This window comes from Abrus precatorius, unplaced genomic scaffold (genome assembly GCF_003935025.1).
Source record: "Abrus precatorius isolate BTA unplaced genomic scaffold, Abrus_2018 Scaffold7, whole genome shotgun sequence".
Classification (NCBI taxonomy): Eukaryota; Viridiplantae; Streptophyta; class Magnoliopsida; order Fabales; family Fabaceae; genus Abrus; species Abrus precatorius.
This window is the reverse complement of record NW_020874417.1, coordinates 18,902,339-18,920,139: the sequence shown is the minus strand read 5'-3', so window position 1 is coordinate 18,920,139 and position 17,801 is coordinate 18,902,339.

Genomic DNA, 17,801 nt, shown 5'->3' with positions numbered 1-17,801 from the left:
AGGTGTTTCAGTGGCCCGAGATGAGTTTAGCACGCGTTCCTTAGAGATAAAGAAAAAGAGGACCCAGGCGAGATCCAAATTGGAATTTGGGCCCAAAGGCGGCAGGAGGCGAGAGAGACACAGGGAGGTCTTCTCATTAGTCCTAGCAGTCACTTCCAAGGTGTTTTAGTGGCCTGAGATGAGTTTTGCACGCGTTCCTTAGGGACAATGCAAAAAAGGACCAAGGCGAGACCCAAATTAGAATTTGGGCCCAAAGGTGCCAGGAGGCGAGAGAGAGACAGGAAATTCTTCCTATTACTCCTAGCAATCACTTCCAAGGTGTTTCGATGGCCCGAGATGAGTTTTGCACACGTTCCTTAGCGACTAAGCAAATGAGGACCCAGGCAGGACCCAAATTGGAATTTGGGCCCAAACACACCAGGAGGCGAGAGAGAGATAGGGAACTCTTCCTATTAGTTCAAGCAGTCACTTCCAAGGTGTTTCGGTGGCCCGAGATTAGTTTTGGACGCGTTCCTTAGCGACTAAGTAAAAGAGGACCCAAGCGAAACCCAAATTGGAATTTGGGCCCAAAGGCGCTAGGAGCTGAGAGAGAGAGTGGGAACTCTACCTATTAGTCCTATCAGTCACTTCCGAGGTGTTTCGGTGGCCACTTCCAAGTAGTTTCGGTGGCCTGTGATTAGTATTGCATGCATTTTTTAGCGACCTAGCAAAAGAGGACCCAGGCGGGACCCAAATTGAAATTTGGGCCCGACGGCGCTAGGAGGCGAGATAGAGACAAGGAACTCTTTCTATTAGTCCCAGCAGTCACTTCCAAGGTATTTCGACGGCCCGAGATGAGTTTTGCATGCATTCCTTAGCGACTAAGCAAAAGAGGACCCAAGCGAGACCCAAATTAGATTTTGGGCCCAAAGGCGCTAGGAGGTGAGAGAGAGACAGGGAACTCTTCCTATTAGTCCTAGCAGTCACTTCCGAGGTGTTTCTGTGGCCACTTCCAAGGTGTTTCGGTGGCCTCAGATGAGTTTTGCACGTATTTTTTAGCAACCTAGCAAAAGAGGACCCAGGCGGGACCCAAATTGAAATTTGGGCCCGACGGCGCTAGGAGGCGAGATAGAGACAAGGAACTCTTTCTATTAGTCCCAGCAGTCACTTCCAAGGTATTTCGACGGCCCGAGATGAGTTTTGCACGCGTTCCTTAGTGACTAACCAAAAGAGGAACCAGTCGAAACCCATATTGGAATGTGGACCCAAAGGCGCCAGGAGGCGAGAGATAGACAGGGAACCCTTCCTATTAGTCCTTGTAGTCAATTCCAAGGTGTTTCAGAGCCCCGAGATGAGTTTGGCACACGTTCCTTAGCGAGTAAGCAAAAGTGGAGCCAGGCGAGACCCAAATTGGATATTGGGCCCAAAGGCGCCAGGAGGCGAGAGAGAGACAGGGAACTCTTCCTATTATTCTGAGCAGTCACTTCGAAGGTGTTTCGCTGGCCCGAGATGAGTTTTGCACGCGTTCCTTAGCAACTAAGCGAAAGAGCACCCAGGCGAGACCCTGTTTGGAATTTTGGCCTAAAGGCGCCAGGAGGCGAGAGAGAGACAGAGAACTCTTCCTATTAGTCCTAGCAGTCACTTCCAAGGTGTTTCGGTGGCCAGAGATGAGTTTTGCATGCATTTCTTAGCGACTAAGCAAAAGAGGACATAAGCAACACCCAAATTGGAATTTGGGCCCAACGGCGCCAGAAGGCGAGAGAAAGACATGTAATTCTTCCTATTAGTCCTTGCAGTCACCTCTAAGGTGTTTCGGTGGCCGGAGATAAGTTTTGCACGCGTTCCTTAGCGATAAAGAAAAAGAGGACCCAGGCAAGACCCAAATTGGAATTTGGGCCCAAAGGCGGCACGAGGCGAGGGAGAAACAGGGAGCTCTTCCTATTAGTCCAAGCAGTCACTTCCAAGGTATTTCAGTGGCCCGAGATGAGTTTTGCACGCGTTCCTTAGTGACTAAGCAATAGAAGACCCAGGCGAGACCTAAATTAGAATTTGTTGTGAAAGGCGCCAGGAGGCGAGAGAGAGACAGGGAGCTCTTCCGATTAGTCCTAGCAGTCACTTCCAAGGTGTTTCAGTGGCCTGAGATGAGTTTTGCTCGCGTTCCTTAGAGACTAAGCAAAAGAGGACCAAGTGAGACCCAAAGGGAATTTGGCCCCAAATGCGCCAGGAGGCGAGAGACAGACAGGGAGCTCTTCTTATTAGTCTTAGCAGTCACATCGAAGGTGTTTCAGTGGCCCGAGATGAGTTTAGCACGCGTTCCTTAGCGATAAAGAAAAAGAGGACCCAGGCGAGACCCAAATTGGAATTTGGGCCCAAAGGCGGCAGGAGGCGAGAGAGACACAAGGAGCTCTTCCTATTAGTCCTAGCAGTCACTTCCAAGGTGTTTTAGTGGCCTGAGATGAGTGTTGCACGCGTTCCTTAGGGATAAAGCAAAAACGGACCAAGGCGAGACCCAAATTGGAATTTGGGCCCAAAGGTGCCAGGAGGCGAGAGAGAGACAGGGAGCTCTACCTGTTAGTCCTACCAGTCACATCCAAGGTGTTTCGATGGCCCGAGATTAGTTTTGGATGCGTTCCTTAGCGACAAAGCAAAAGAGGACCCAGGCGAGACCCAAATTTGAATTTGGACCCAAAGGCGGCAGGAGGCGAGAGAGAGACAAGGAGCTCTACCTGTTAGTCCTAGCAGTCACTTCCAAGGTATTTCGATGACCCGAGATTAGTTTTGGATGCGTTCCTTAGCGACAAAGCAAAAGAGGACCCAGGCGAGTCCCAAATTTCAATTTGGACCCAAAGGCGGCAAGAGGCGAGAGAGAGACAGGGAGCTCTTCCTATTAGTCCTAGTAGTCATTTCCAAGGTGTTTTAGTGGCCAGAGATGAGTTTTTCACGCGTTCCTTAGCGACTAAGCAAAAGAGGACCAAGGCGAGACCCAAATTAGAATTTGGGCCCAAAGGTGCCAGGAGGCGAGAGAGAGACAGGGAGCTCTACCTAATAGTCCTAGCAGTCACTTCTAAGGTATTTTAGTGGCCTGAGATGTGTTTTGCACACGTTCCTTAGGGACAAAGCAAAAGAGGACCCATGCGATACCCAAATTGGAATTTGGGCCAAAAGGCGGCAGGAGGCGAGAGAGTGACAGAGAGCTCTTCCTATTAGTCCTAGCAGTCACTTCTAAGGTATTTCAATGGCCGACATGAGTTTTGCACCCGTTCCTAAGCGACTAAGCAAAAAAGGACCGAGCGAGACTCAAATCGGAATTTGTGCCCAAAGGCGCCAGGAGGCGAGAGAGAGACAGGAAACTCTTCTTATTAGTCCTTGCAGTCACTTCCAAGGTTTTTCAGTAGCTCTAGATGAGTTTTGCAAGCGTTCCTTAGCGACAAAGCAAAAGAGGACCCAGGCGAGACCCAAGTTGGAATTTGGGCCCAAAGGCGCCTGAAGGCGAGAGAGAGACATGGAACTCTTCCTATTAGTCTTAGCAGTCACTTCCAAGGTGTGTCGGTGGCCCGAGATGAGTTTTGTACGTTTTCCTTAGAGACTAAGCAAAAAAGGACCCAGGCGAGGCCTAAATTGGAATTTGGGTCCAAAGGCACCAGGAGGCGAGAGGGAGACATAGAACTCTTCCTATTAGTCCTAGCAGTCACTTCCAAGGTGTTTCGATGGCCCGAGATGAGTTTTGCACGCGTTCCTTAGCGACTAAGCAAAAGAGGACCAAGGCGAGACCCAAATTGGAATTTGGGCACAAAGATGCCAGGAGGCGAGATAGAGACAGGGAACTCTTCCTATTAGTTCTAGCAGTCACTTCGAAGGTGTTTCGGTGCCCCGATATGACTTTTCCATGCGTACCTTAGCGACTAAGCAAAAGCGGACCCAGGAAAGGCCTTAATTGGAATTTAGGCCCAACGATGCCAGAAGGCGAGAGAGAGACATGTAACTCTTCCTATTAGTCCTTGCAGTCACTTCCAAGGTGTTTCGGTGGCCTGAGATGAGTTTTGCATGCGTTCGTTACCGACTAAGCAAAAGAGGACCCAAGCGAGACCCAAATTGGAATTTGGGCCCAAAGGCGCTAGGAAGCGAGAGAGAGATAGGGAACACTTCCTATTAGTCCTAGCAGTCACTTCTAAAGTGTTTCAGTGGCCCAAGATAAGTTTTGCACGCGTTCCTTAGGGACTAAGCAAAAGAAGACATAAGCAAGACCCAAATTGGAATTTAAGTCCAAAGGCGCCAGGAGGCGAGAGAGAGACATGGAACTCTTCCTATTAGTCCTAGCAGTCACTTCCAAGGTGTTTCGGTGGCCCGATATGAGTTTTGCACGCATTTCTTAGCGACGAAGCAAAAGAGGACCCAGGCGAGACCCAAATTTAAATTTGGGCCCCAGGTACCAGGAGGCAAAGGAGAGAGAGGGAACTCTTCCTATTAGTCTGAGCAGTCACTTCCAATGTGTTTCGGTGGCCCGAAATAAGTTTTGCAGATGTTCCTTAGCGACTAAGCAAAAGAGGACCCAGGCAAGACCCAAATTGGAATTTGGGCCCAAAGGCGCAAGGAGGCCAGAGAGAAACAGGGAACTCTTCCTATTAGTCCTAGCAGTCACTTCCGAGGTGTTTCGGTGGCCACGTCCAAGGTGTTTTGGTGGCTTGAGATGAGTTTTGCACGCATTTTTTAGCGACCTAGCAAAAGAGGACATAAGCAAGACCAAAATAGGAATTTGGGTCCAAAGGCGCCATGAGGCGAGAGAGTGACATGGAACTCTTCCTATTACTCCTAGCAGTCACTTCCAAAGTGTTTCGATAGCCCGAGATGAGTTTTGCACGCGTTCCTTAGTGACTAAACTAAAGAGGACGCAGGCGATACCGAAATTGGAATTTGGGCTGAAAGGTGGCACGAGGCGAGAGAGAGACAGGGAGCTCTTCCTATTAGTCCTAGCAGTCACTTCCAAGGTATTCAAATGGCCGACATGAGTTTTGAACCCGTTCCTAAGCGACTAAGCAAAAGAGGACCCAGCGAGACCCAAATCAGAATTTGCGCCCAAAGGCGCCAGGAGGCAAGAGAGAGACAGGGAACTCTTCCTATTAGTCCTAGCAGTCACTTCCAAGGTGTTTCGATAGCCCGAGATGAGTTTTGCACGCGTTCCTTAGCGACTAAGCTAAAGAGGACGCAGGCGATACCGAAATTGGAATTTGGGCTGAAAGGTGGCACGAGGCGAGAGAGAGACAGGGAGCTCTTCCTATTTATCCTAGCAGTCACTTCCAAGGTATTCAAATGGCCGACATGAGTTTTGAACCCGTTCCTAAGCGACTAAGCAAAAGAGGACCCAGCGAGACCCAAATCGGAATTTGCGCCCAAAGGCGCCAGAAGGCGAGAGAGAGACAGGGAACTCTTCCTATTAGTCCTAGCAGTCACTTCCAAGGTGTTTCAGTGGCCGTAGATGAGATTTGCACGCATTCTTTAGCGACTAAGCAAAAGAGGACCCAGGTGAGACCCAAATTGGAATTTGGGCCCAAAGGCGCTAGGAGGCGAGAAAGAGACAGTGATCTTTTCCTATTAGTCTGAGCAGTCACTTTCAAGGTGTTTCGGTGGACCGAGATTAGTTTTGGACGCGTTCCTTAGCGACAAAGCAAAAGAGTACCCAGGCGAGACCTTAAGGCGGCAGGAGGCGAGACAGACACAGGGAGCTCTTTCTATTAGTCCTTGTAGTCACTTCCAAGGTGTTTCAGTGGCCTGAGATGAGTTTTGCACGCGTTCCATAGCGGCTAAGCAAATGAGGACTCAGGCGAGACCCAAACTGGAATTTGGGACCAAAGGAGCCAGAAGGCGAGGGAGAGACAGGGAACTCTTCCTATTAGTCCGAGCAGTCACTTCCAAGGTGTTTCGGTGGCCTGAGATGAGTTTTGCACGCGTTCCTTAGTGACTAAGCAAAAGAGGACCCAGGCGAGACCCTATTTGGAATTTGGGACCAAAGGCGCCAGGAGGCGAGAGAGAGACTGGGAACTGTTCCTATTAGTCCTAGCAGTCACTTCCAATGTGTTTCGGTGGCCCGAGATGACTTTGGCACGCATTCCTTAGCGACTAAGCAAAAGCGGACATAAGCAAGACCCAAATTGGAATTTGGGCCCAAAGGCGCCAGGAGGCGAGAGAGAGACATGGAACTCTTCCTATTAGTCCTAGCAGTCACTTCCAAGGTGTTTCAATGGCCCGAGATTAGTTTTGCATGCAATCCTTAGCGACTAAGCAAAAGAGGACCCAGGCGAGACCCAAATTGGAATTTGGGCCTAAAGACGCAAGGAGGCGAGATAGAGACAGGGAACTCTTCCTATTAGTTCTAGCAGTTACTTCGAAGGTGTTTCGGTGGCCTGATATGAGTTTTCCACGCATTCCTTAGCGACTATTTAAAAGCAGACCCAGGCGAGGCCCAAATTGGAATTTAGGCCCAACGACGCTAGGAGGCGAGAGAGAGACATGAAACTCTTCCTATTAGTCCTAGCAGTCACTTCCAAGGTGTTTCGATGGCCCGAGATGAGTTTTGCACGCAATCCTTAGCGACTAAGTAAACGAGGACCCAGGCGAGACCCAAATTGGAATTTGGGCCCAAAGACGCCAAGAGGCGAGATAGAGACAGGGAACTCTTCCTATTAGTCCTAACAGGGCAACTTCGGGTAGAACCGTCAAATCCCCACCGGTTTGCAAGACCATTTTGTTTTGACCAATTCATTCCGGCACCCGGTCACAATGTCAAGCGCGTCATCTTTAACCTTTCGGAACTGGCGGGGTACTGGGCACATATGATGAGAAAGGGCACCGGGGCTGCTTTCGTGAGAATGCCGGATGACAGAGAGGGCAAGATGGTATTGAAATATGTCCACCCCTTTCTCACAGATGCAACCAAAGTGGACGTTTTTCGCTATGAGAAAGGCCTTCCTTTCCTCCATCAATTAAATGGCGAAAGATTTCATGTCTCTTTCACTGCGCTACTTTGGACCCTCTCAAGCCAAAACAAAAGCCAGCCTACCCGCTTTCCTTTCGGTCAGCTGCCCCCGCATAGGGGGCTTTATTTATACATAATAAAAGAACACACGCATCAGAAAGAATCAAAAGAAAGTCAATCTACACGAATTCCGGGCAATAGCTTAGGGGAGGGGCAGCCCTATAGAATAGAACGCCTATACTCCTCATCGGTGAAATAGCGATAGAATTCTCGGTAAATGTCGGATTGCCTATCGTGAGTGTTCAGGTCTTGAATGAAAGAGTTCAGACTGCCCTCCATGAGATGTCGCTGAAAAGCATGTTCCAAGCTGTTTAGAGGTGCGACTTTTTCGCGAAGAAAAAAGTAAGCTTCTTTTCTTATTTCGGTATAAGGTGAGAGCTCCATTATGCGTTCAATATTTTCTTCGTTAATCATGAGTTCCTGGAGTCGCTCCTGCAACAACGCTTTCTTTTCCATAAGTAGCAATTCTTGAAACTCCTTGTCCCAAATCTCCAAATAATGGTCGACATTGAGCGCTTGATCGAAATGCTCTCGAACCAGCCTCTCATAGTCGCCGATATTGTTTTGTGGCGGAATATTAGAATATTCCATATGTTCTAGATGGCGTATTCTATTGTAGATGTCGGCCTCGCTCTCCGCCGCAATTTCATTACGATAAGTGGCAAGAGATGCGGAACTTGATTCAGACTCTAAGGCCGGGAGTCACTTCCAAGGTGTTTCAGTGGCCCGAGATAAGTTTTGCAAGCGTTCCTTACCGACTAAGCACAAGAGGACATAAGCAAGACCGAAATTGGAATTTGGGCCAAAAGGCGCCAGGAGGCGAGAGAGAGACATGGAACTCTTCCTATTAGTCCTAGCAGTCACTTCCAAGGTGTTTCGGTGGCCCGATATGAGTTTTGCACGCGTTCCTTAGCGACTAAGCAAAAGAGGACCTAGGCGAGACCCAAATTGGAATTTCGGCCCAAAGACGCCAGGAGGCGAGAGAGAGACATGGAACTCTTCCTATTAGTCCTAGCAGTCACTTCCAAGGTGTTTCGATGGCCCGAGATGGGTTTTGCACGCGTTCCTTAGCGACTAAGGAAAAGGAGACCCAGCGTGGCCCAAATTAGAATTTGCGCCCAAAGGCGCCAGGAGGCAAGAGAGAGACAGGGAACTCTTCCTATTAGTCCTAGCAGTCACTTCCAAGGTGTTTCGATAGCCCGAGATGAGTTTTGCACGCGTTCCTTAGCGACTAAGCAAAAGAGAACCCAGCGTGGCCCAAATTGGAATTTGCGCCCAAAGGCGCCAGGAGGCAAGAGAGAGACAGGGAACTCTTCCTATTAGTCCTAGCAGTCACTTCCAAGGTGTTTCGATAGCCCGAGTTGAGTTTTGCACGCGTTCCTTAGCGACTAAGCAAAAGAGAACCCAGGCGAGACCCAAATTGGAATTTAGGCCCAACGACGCGAGAAGGCGAGAGAGAGACATGTAACTCTTCCTATTAGTCCTTGCAGTCACTTCCAAGGTGTTTCGGTGGCCCAAGATGAGTTTTGCACGCGTTCGTTACCGACTAAGCAAAAGAGGACCCAGGCGAGACCCAAATTGGAATTTGGGCCCAAAGGGGCCATGAGGCGAGAGAGAGATAGGGAACTCTTCCTATTAGTCCTAGCAGTCACTTCCAAGGTGTTTCGGTGGCCCTAGATGAGTTTTGCAAGCGTTCCTTAGCGACTAAGGCAAAGGGGACCCGGCGTGGCCCAAATTGGAATTTGGGCCCCAGGTGCTAGGAGGCGAGCTAGAGAGAGGGAACTGTTCCTATTAGTCTGAGCAGTCACTTCCAAGGTGTTTCGGTGGCCCGAGATGAGTTTTGCACCCGTTCCTTAGAGACGAAGCAAAAGAGGACCCAGGCGAGACCCAAATGGGAATTTGGCCCCAAATGCGCCAGGAGGCGAGAGAGAGACAGAGAGCTCTTCTTATTAGTCCTAGCAGTCACTTCTAAGGTATTTTAGTGGCTTGAGATGAGTTTTGCACGCGTTCCTTAGGGACAAAAAAAAAGAGGACCCAGGCGATACCGAAATTGGAATTTGGGCCGAAAGGTGGCACGAGGCGAGAGAGAGACAGGGAGCTCTTCCTATTAGTCCTAGCAGTCACTTGCAAGGTGTTTGAGTGGCCCGAGATGAGTTTTGCAAGCGTTCCTTAGCGACTAAGTAAAAGAGGAACCAGGCGAGACCCAAATTGTAATTTAGGCCTAAATGCGCCAGTAGGCGAGAGAGAGACAGAGAACTCTTCCTATTAGTCCTAGCAGTTACTTCCAAGGTGTTTCAGTGGCCTGAGATGAGTTTTGCATGCTTTCCTTATCGACTAAGCAAAAGAGGACCTAGGCGAGTCCAAATTGGAATTTCGGCACAAAGGCGGCAGGAGGCGAGATAGAGACAGAGAGCTCTTCCTATTAGTCCTAGCAGTCACTTTCAAGGTATTTGAGTGGACCGAGATGAGTTTTGGACGCGTTCTGAGATAAGTTTTGTACGCGTTCCTTAGCGACTAAGCAAAAGAGGCCCAAGACGAGACCCAAATTGGAATTTGGGTCTAAAAGCGCCAAGAGGCGAGAGAGAAATAGGGAAGTCTTCCTATTAGTCAAACCAGTCACTTCCAAGGTGTTTCAGTGGCCCGAGATGAATTTTGCACGCGTTCCTTAGCGACTAAGCAAAAGAGGACCCAGGCGAGACCGAAATTGGAATTTGGGCCCAAAGGTGCCAGGAGGCGAGAGAGAAATAGGGAACTCTTCCTATTAGTCCTAGCAGTCACTTCCAAGTTGTTTCAGTGACCCGAGATGAGTTTTGCACGCGTTCTTTAGGAACTAAGCAAAAGAGGACCCAGACGAGACCCAAATTGGAGTTTCGGCCCAAAGGCGCCAGGAGGCGAGAGAGAGACAGGGAACTCTTCCTATTTGTCCTAGCAGTCACTTCTAAGGTGTTTCAGTGGCCAGAGATGAGTTTTGCATGCTTTCCTTAGCGACTAAGCAAAAGAGGACCCAGGCGAGACCCAAAATAGAATTTGGGCTCAAAGGCGCTAGGAGGCGAGAGAGAGACAAGGAACTGTTCCTATTAGTCCTAGCAGTCACTTCCAAGGTGTTTCAGTGGCCCGAGATAAGTTTTGCACACGTTCCTTAGCGACTAAGCAAAAGAGGTCCCAGGCGAGTCCCAAAATAGAAGTTGGGCCCAGAGGCGGCAGGAGACGAGAGAGAGACAGGGAACTGTTCCTATTAGTCCTAGCAGTCACTTCCAAGGTGTTTCAGTGGCCCGAGATGAGTTTTGCAAGCGTTCCTTAGCGACTAAGTAAAAGAGGACCCAGGCGAGACCCAAATTGTAATTTAGGCCTAAATGCTCCAGTAGGCGAGAGAGAGACAGAGAACTCTTCCTATTAGTCCTAGCAGTCACTTCCAAGGTGTTTCAGTGGCCTGAGATGAGTTTTGCATGCTTTCCTTATCGACTAAGCAAAAGAGGACCCAGGCGAGACCCAAATTGGAATTTGGACCCAAAGGGTCCAGGAGCGAGAGAGAAACAGGGAATTCTTCCTATTAGTCCTAGCAGTCACTTCCATGGTGTTTCAGTGGACTAGGATAAGTTTTGCACGCGTTCCATAGGGACTATGCAAAAGAGGACCCAGGCGAGCCCCAAATTGGAATGTGGGCCCAAAGACGGCAAACGGCGAGAAAGAGACTGGGAGCTCTTCCTATTAGTCCTACGAGTCACTTCCAAGGTATTTGAGTGGACCGAGATGGGTTTTGCACACGTTCCGAGATGAGTTTTGCACGCGTTCCATAGGGACTAAGCAAAAGAGGACCTAGGCGAGACCCAAATTGGAATTTCGGCCCAAAGGTTCCAGGAGGTGAGAAAGAGACAGGGAACTCTTCCTATTAGTCCTAGGAGTCACTTCCAAGGTGTTTCAGTGGCCCGAGATGAGTTTTGCACGCGTTCCTTAGCGACTAAGCAAAAGAGGACCCAGGCAAGACCCAAATTGGAATTTCGGCCCAAAGGCGCTGGGAGGTGAAAGAGAGACAGGGACCTCCTCCTATTAGTCCTAGCAGTCACTTCCAAGGTGTTTTAGTGGCCTGGCATGAGTTTTGCACGTGTTCCTTAGCGACTAAACAAAAGAGGACTCAGGCAAGACCCAAATTGGGATTTGGGCCCAAAGGCAGCAGGAGGCGAGAGAGAGACAGGGAGCTCTTCCTATTAGTCCTAGGAATCACTTCCAAGGTGTTTCAGTGGCCTGAGATGAGTTTTGCAAGCCTTCCTTAGCGACTAAGCAAAATGGGACCCAGGCGAGGCCCGAATTGGAATTTGGGTCCAAAAGCGCTAGGAGACGAGAGAGAGACACGGAACTCTTCCTATTTATCCTAGCAGTCACTTCTAAGGTGTTTCAGTGGCCGTAGATGAGTTTTGCACGCTTTCCTTAGTGACTAAGCAAAAGAGGACCCAGGCGAGACCCAAATTGGAATTTGGGCCAAAAGGTGGTAGGATGCGAGAGAGAGAGACAGGGAGCTCTTCCTATTAGTCCTAGCAGTCACTTCCAAGGTGTTTCAGTGGCCCGAGATGAGTTTTGCACGCGTTCCTCAGCGACTAAGCAAAACAAAACCCAGCCGAGACCCAAATTGTAATTTGGGCCCAAAGGCGCCAGGAGGCGAGAGAGAGATAGGGACTCTTCCTATTAGTCCTAGCAGTCACTTCCAAAGTGTTTCAGTGGCCAGAGATGAGTTTTACACGCGTTCCTTAGGAACTAAGCAAATGAGGGCCCAGGCGAGACCCAAATAGGAATTTGGGCCCAAAGGCACTAGGAGGCGAGAGAGAGACAGGGAACTCTTCCTATTAGTCCTAGCAGTCACTTCCAAGGTATTTCAGTGGCTCGAGATGAGTTCTGCACGCGTTCCTTAGTGACTAAGCAAAAGAGGACCCATGCGAGACCCAAATTGGAATTTGGGCCCAAAGGCGGCAGGAGGTTAGAAAGAGGCAGGGAACTCTTCCTATTTTTCCTAGCAATGACTTCCAAGGTTTTTCAGTGGCCTGAGATGAGTTTTGCACGCATTCCTTAGCGACTAAGCAAAAGAGGACCCAGGCGAGACCCAAATTGAAATTTGGGCCCAAAGGTGCCAGGAGGCGAGAGAGAGATAGGGAACTCATCCTATTAGTCCTAGCAGTCACTTCCAAAGTGTTTCAGTGGCCCGAGATAAGTTTTGCACGTGTTCCTTACGGACTAAGCAAAAGTGGACCCAGGCGAGACCTAAATTGGAATTTGGGCCAAAAGACGCCAGGAGGCGACATAGAGACAGGGAATTCTTTCTATTAGTCCTAGCAGTCACTTCCAAGGTGTTTCAGTGGTTCGAGATGAGTTCTGCACGCGTTCCTTTGTGACTAAGCAACAGAGGACCCAGGCGAGACCCAAATTCGAATATGGCTCCAAAGGCGCCAGGAGACGAGAGAGAGACAGGGAACTGTTCCAATTACTCCTAGCAGTCACTTCCAAGGTGTGTCAGTGGCCTGAGATGAGTTTTGCACCCGTTCCTTAGTGACTAAGCAAAAGAGGACTCAGGCGAGACCCAAATTGGAATTTGGGCCCAAAGGTGGTAGGATGCGAGAGAGAGAGACAGGGAGCTCTTCCTATTAGTCCTAGCAGTCACTTCCAAGGTGTTTCAGTGGCCCGAGATGAGTTTTGCACGCGTTCCTCAGCGACTAAGCAAAACAAAACCCAGCCGAGACCCAAATTGTAATTTGGGCCCAAAGGCGCCAGGAGGCGAGAGAGAGATTGGGACTCTTCCTATTAGTCCTAGCAGTCACTTCCAAAGTGTTTCAGTGGCCAGAGATGAGTTTTACACGCGTTCCTTAGGAACTAAGCAAAAGAGGACCCAGGCGAGACCCAAATTGAAATTTGGGCCCAAAGGCGCCAGGAGGTGAGAGAGAGATAGGGAACTCTTCCTATTAGTCCTAGCAGTCACTTCCAAAGTGTTTCAGTGGCAGAGATAAGTTTTGCACGTGTTCCTTAGGGACTAAGGAAATGAGGGCCCAAGCGAGACCCAAATAGGAATTTGGGCCCAAAGGCACTAGGAGGCGAGAGAGAGACATGGAACTCTTCCTATTAGTCCTAGCAGTCACTTCCAAGGTGTTTCAGTGGCTCGAGATGAGTTCTGCACGCGTTCCTTAGTGACTAAGCAAAAGAGGACCCAGGCGAGACCCAAATTGAAATGTGGGCCCAAAGGCGGCAGGAGGCGAGAGAGAGATAGGGAACTCATCCTATTAGTCCTAGCAGTCACTTCCAAAGTGTTTCAGTGGCCCGAGATAAGTTTTGCACGTGTTCCTTATGGACTAAGCAAAAGTGGACCCAGGCGAGACCCAAATTGGAATTTGGGCAAAAGGCGCTAGGAGACGACATAGAGACAGGGAATTCTTCCTATTAGTCGTAGCAGTCACATCCAAAGTGTTTCAGTGGCCAGAGATGAGTTATACACGCGTTCCTTAGGAACTAAGCAAAACAAAAACCACGCGAGACCCAAATTGTAATTTGGGCCCAAAGGCGCCAAGAGGCGAGAGAGAGATAGGGAACTCTTCCTATTAGTCCTAGCAGTCACTTCCAAAGTGTTTCAGTGGGCAGAGATGAGTTTTACACGCGTTCCTTAGGAACTAAGCAAAATAGGACCCAGGTGAGACCCAAATTGGAATTTGGGCCCAAAGGCGGCAGGAGGTGAGAAAGAGGCACGGAACTCTTCCTATTAGTCCTAGCAATGATTTCCATGGTTTTTCAGTGGCCCGAGATTAGTTTTGCACGCATTCCTTAGCGACTAAGCAAAAGAGGACCCAGGCGAGACCCAAATTGAAATTTGGGCCCAAAGGCGCCAGGAGGCGAGAGAGAGATAGGGAACTCTTCCTATTAGTCCTAGCGGTCACTTCCAAAGCGTTTCAATGGCCTGAGATTAGTTTTGCACGCGTTCCTTAGCAACTTAGCAAAAGAGGACCCAGGCGAGACCCAAATTGGAATTTGGGCCCAAAGGCGCACGGAGGCGAGAGAGAGACACGGAACTCTTCCTATTAGTCCTAGCAGTCACTTCCAAGGTGTTTCAGTGGCCCGAGATGAGTTTTGCAAGCATTCCTTAGCGACTAAGCAAAAGAGGACCCAGGCGACACCCAAATTGGAATTTGGGCCCATAGGCGCCAGGACGCGAGAGAGAGACAGAGAACTCTTCCTATTAGTCCTAGCGGTCACTTCCAAAGCGTTTCAGTGGCCCGAGATTAGTTTTGTACGCGTTCCTTAGGGACTAAGCAAAAGAGGACCCAGGCGACACCCAAATTAGAATTTGGGCCCAAAGCCACCAGGAGGCAAGAGAGAGACAGGGAACTGGTCTTATAAGTCCTAGCAGTCACTTCCAAGGTGTTTCAGTGGCCCAAGATGAGTTTTGCACGCGTTCCTTAGCGACTAAGCAAAAGAGAACCCAGGCGAGACCTAAATTGGAATTTGGACCCAAAGGGGCCAGGAGGCGAGAGAGAGACAGGGAACTCTTCCTATTAGTCCTAGCAGACACTTCCAAGGTGTTTCAGTGGCCCGAGATGAGTTTTGCACGCGTTCCTTAGCGACTAAGCAAAAGAGGACCCAGGCGAGACCTAAATTGTAATTCGGGCCTAAAGGCGCCAGGAGGCGAGAGAGAGACAGGCAACTCTTCCTACTAGTCCTAGCAGTCACTTCCAAAGTGTTTGAGTGGCCAGAGATGAGTTTTTCACGCGTTCCTTAGGGACTAAGCAAAAGAGGACCCAGGCGAGACCCAAATTGGAATTTGATCCCAAAGGCGGCAAGAGGTGAGAGAGAGACACGGAACTCTTCCTGTAAGTCCTAGCAGTCACTTGCAAGGTGTTTCAGTGGCCCGAGATGAGTTTTGCATGCGTTCCTTAGCAACTAAGCAAAAGAGGACCCAGGCGAGACCTAAATTGTAATTCAGGCCTAAAGGCGCCAGGAGGGGAGAGAGAGACAGGAAACTCATCCTACTAGTCCTAGCAGTCACTTCCAAAGTGTTTCAGTGGCCAGAGATGAGTTTTTCACGCGTTCCTTAGGGACTAAGCAAAAGAGGACCCAGTCGAGACCCAAACTGGAATTTGGGCCCATAGGCGCCAGGACGCGAGAGAGAGACAGAGAACTCTTCCTATTAGTCCTAGCGGTCACTTCCAAAGCGTTTCAATGGCCCGAGATTAGTTTTGCACGCGTTCCTTAGCAACTAAGCAAAAGAGGACCCAGGCGAGACCTAAATTGTAATTCAGGCCTAAAGGCGCAAGGAGGCGAGAGAGAGACAGGAAACTCATCCTACTAGTCCTAGCAGTCACTTCCAAAGTGTTTCAGTGGCCAGAGATGAGTTTTTCAAGGGTTCCTTAGGGACTAAGCAAACGAGGACCCAGGCGACACCCAAACTGGAATTTGGGCCCATAGGCGCCAGGACGCGAGAGAGAGACAGAGAACTCTTCCTATTAGTCCTAGCGGTCACTTCCAAAGCGTTTCAGTGGCCCGAGATTAGTTTTGTACGCGTTCTTTAGGGACTAAGCAAAAGAGGACCCAGGTGATACCCAAATTAGAATTTGGGCCCAAAGCCACCAGGAGGCGAGAGAGAGACAGGGAACTGGTCTTATAAGTCCTAGCAGTCACTTCCAAGGTGTTTCAATGGCCCAAGATGAGTTTTGCACGCGTTCCTTAGCGACAATACAAAAGAGGACCCAAGCGAGACGCAAATTGAAATTTGAGCCCAAAGGCGCCAGTAGGCGAGAGAGAGACAGGGAACTCTTCCTATTAGTCCTAGCAGACACTTCCAAGGTGTTTCAGTGGCCCGAGATGAGTTTTGTAAGTGTTCCTTAGCGACTAAGAAAAAGAGGACCCAGGCGAGACCCAAATCAGAATTTGTGCCCAATGGCACTAGTAGGCAAGGGAGAGACAGGGAACTACTCCTATTAGTCCTAGCAGTCACTTCCAAGGTGTTTCAGTGGCCCGAGATGGGTTTTGCAAGCGTTTCTTAGTGACTAAGCAAAAGAGGACCAAGGCAATACCCAAATTAAATTTGGGCCTAACGGAACCCGGAGGCGAGAGAGAGACAGGGAACTCTTCCTATTAGTCCTAGCAGTCACTTCCAAAGTGTTTCAGTGGCCCAAGATGAGTTTTGCATGTGTTCCTTAGCGACTATACAAAAGAGGACCCAGACGACACCCAAATTGGAATTTCGGCCCAAAGGCTCCTGGAGGCGAGAGAGAGAGAGGGAGCTCTTTCTAATAGTCCTAGCAGTCACTTCCAAGGTGTTTCAGTGGCCTGAGATGAGTTTTGCATGCTTTCCTTAGCGACTAAGCAAAAGAGGACCCAAGCGAGACCCAAATTGTAATTTAGGCCTCAAGGCGCCAGTAGGAGAGAGAGAGACAGGGAACTCTTCCTATAGTTCTCGCAGTCACTTCCAAGGTGTTTCAGTGGCCCGAAATGAGTTTTGCACGTGTTCCTTAGCGACTAAGCAAAAGAGGACCCAGGCGAGACCCAAATTGGAATTTGGGCCCAAAGGCGGCAGGAGGCGAGAGAGAGACACGGAACTCTTCCTGTAAGTCCTAGCAGTCACTTGCAAGGTGTTTCAGTGGCCCGAGATGAGTTTTGCAAGCGTTCCTTAGCGACTAAGCATAAGAGGACCCAGGCGAGACCCAAATCGTAATTTGGGCCCAGAGGCGCCAGTAGGCAAGAGAGAGACAGGGAACTCCTCCTATTAGTCCTAGAAGTCACTTCCAAGGTGTTTCAGAGGCACGAGATGAGTTTGCACGCGTTCCTTAGCGTCTGAGCAAGAGAGGACCCAGGCGAGACCCAAATTGGGGTTTGGGCCCAAAGGCGCCAGGAGGCGAGAGAGAGACAGGGAACTCTTCCTATTAGTCCTAGCAGTCACTTCCAAGGTGTTTCAGTGGCCCAAGATGAGTTTTGCACGCGTTCCTTAGCGACTATACAAAAGAGGACCCAAGCGAGAGGCAAATTGAAATTTGGGCCCAAAGGCGCCAGTAGGCGAGAGAGAGACAGGGAACTCTTCCTATTAGTCCTAGCAGACACTTCCAAGGTGTTTCAGTGGCCGGAGATGAGTTTTGCACGCGTTCCTTAGCGACTAAGTAAAAGAGGACCCAGGCGAGACCCAAATTGTAATTTGGGCCCAAAGGCGCCAGGAGGCAAGAGAGGGACACGGAACTCTTCTTATTAGTCCTCGCAGTCACTTCCAAGGTATTTCAGTGGCCCGAGATGGGTTTTGCATGTGTTCCTTAGCGACTATGCAAAAGAGGACCCAGGCGAGACCCAAATAGGAATTTAGTCCCAAAGGAGCCAGGAGGCGAGAGAGAGACAGGGAACTCTTCCTATTAGTCCTAGCAGTCACTTCCAAAGTGTTTCAGTGGCCCAAGATGAGTTTTGCATGTGTTCCTTAGCGACTATACAAAAGAGGACCCAGACGACACCCAAATTGGAATTTCGGCCCAAAGGCTCTTGGAGGCGAGAGAGAGAGAGGGAGCTCTTTCTAATAGTCCTAGCAGTCACTTCCAAGGTGTTTCAGTGGCCTGAGATGAGTTTTGCATGCTTTCCTTAGCGACTAAGCAAAAGAGGACCCAAGCGAGACCCAAATTGTAATTTAGGCCTCAAGGCGCCAGTAGGAGAGAGAGAGACAGGGAACTCTTCCTATAGTTCTCGCAGTCACTTCCAAGGTGTTTCAGTGGCCCGAAATGAGTTTTGCACGTGTTCCTTAGCGACTAAGCAAAAGAGGACCCAGGCGATTCCCAAATTAGAGTTTGGG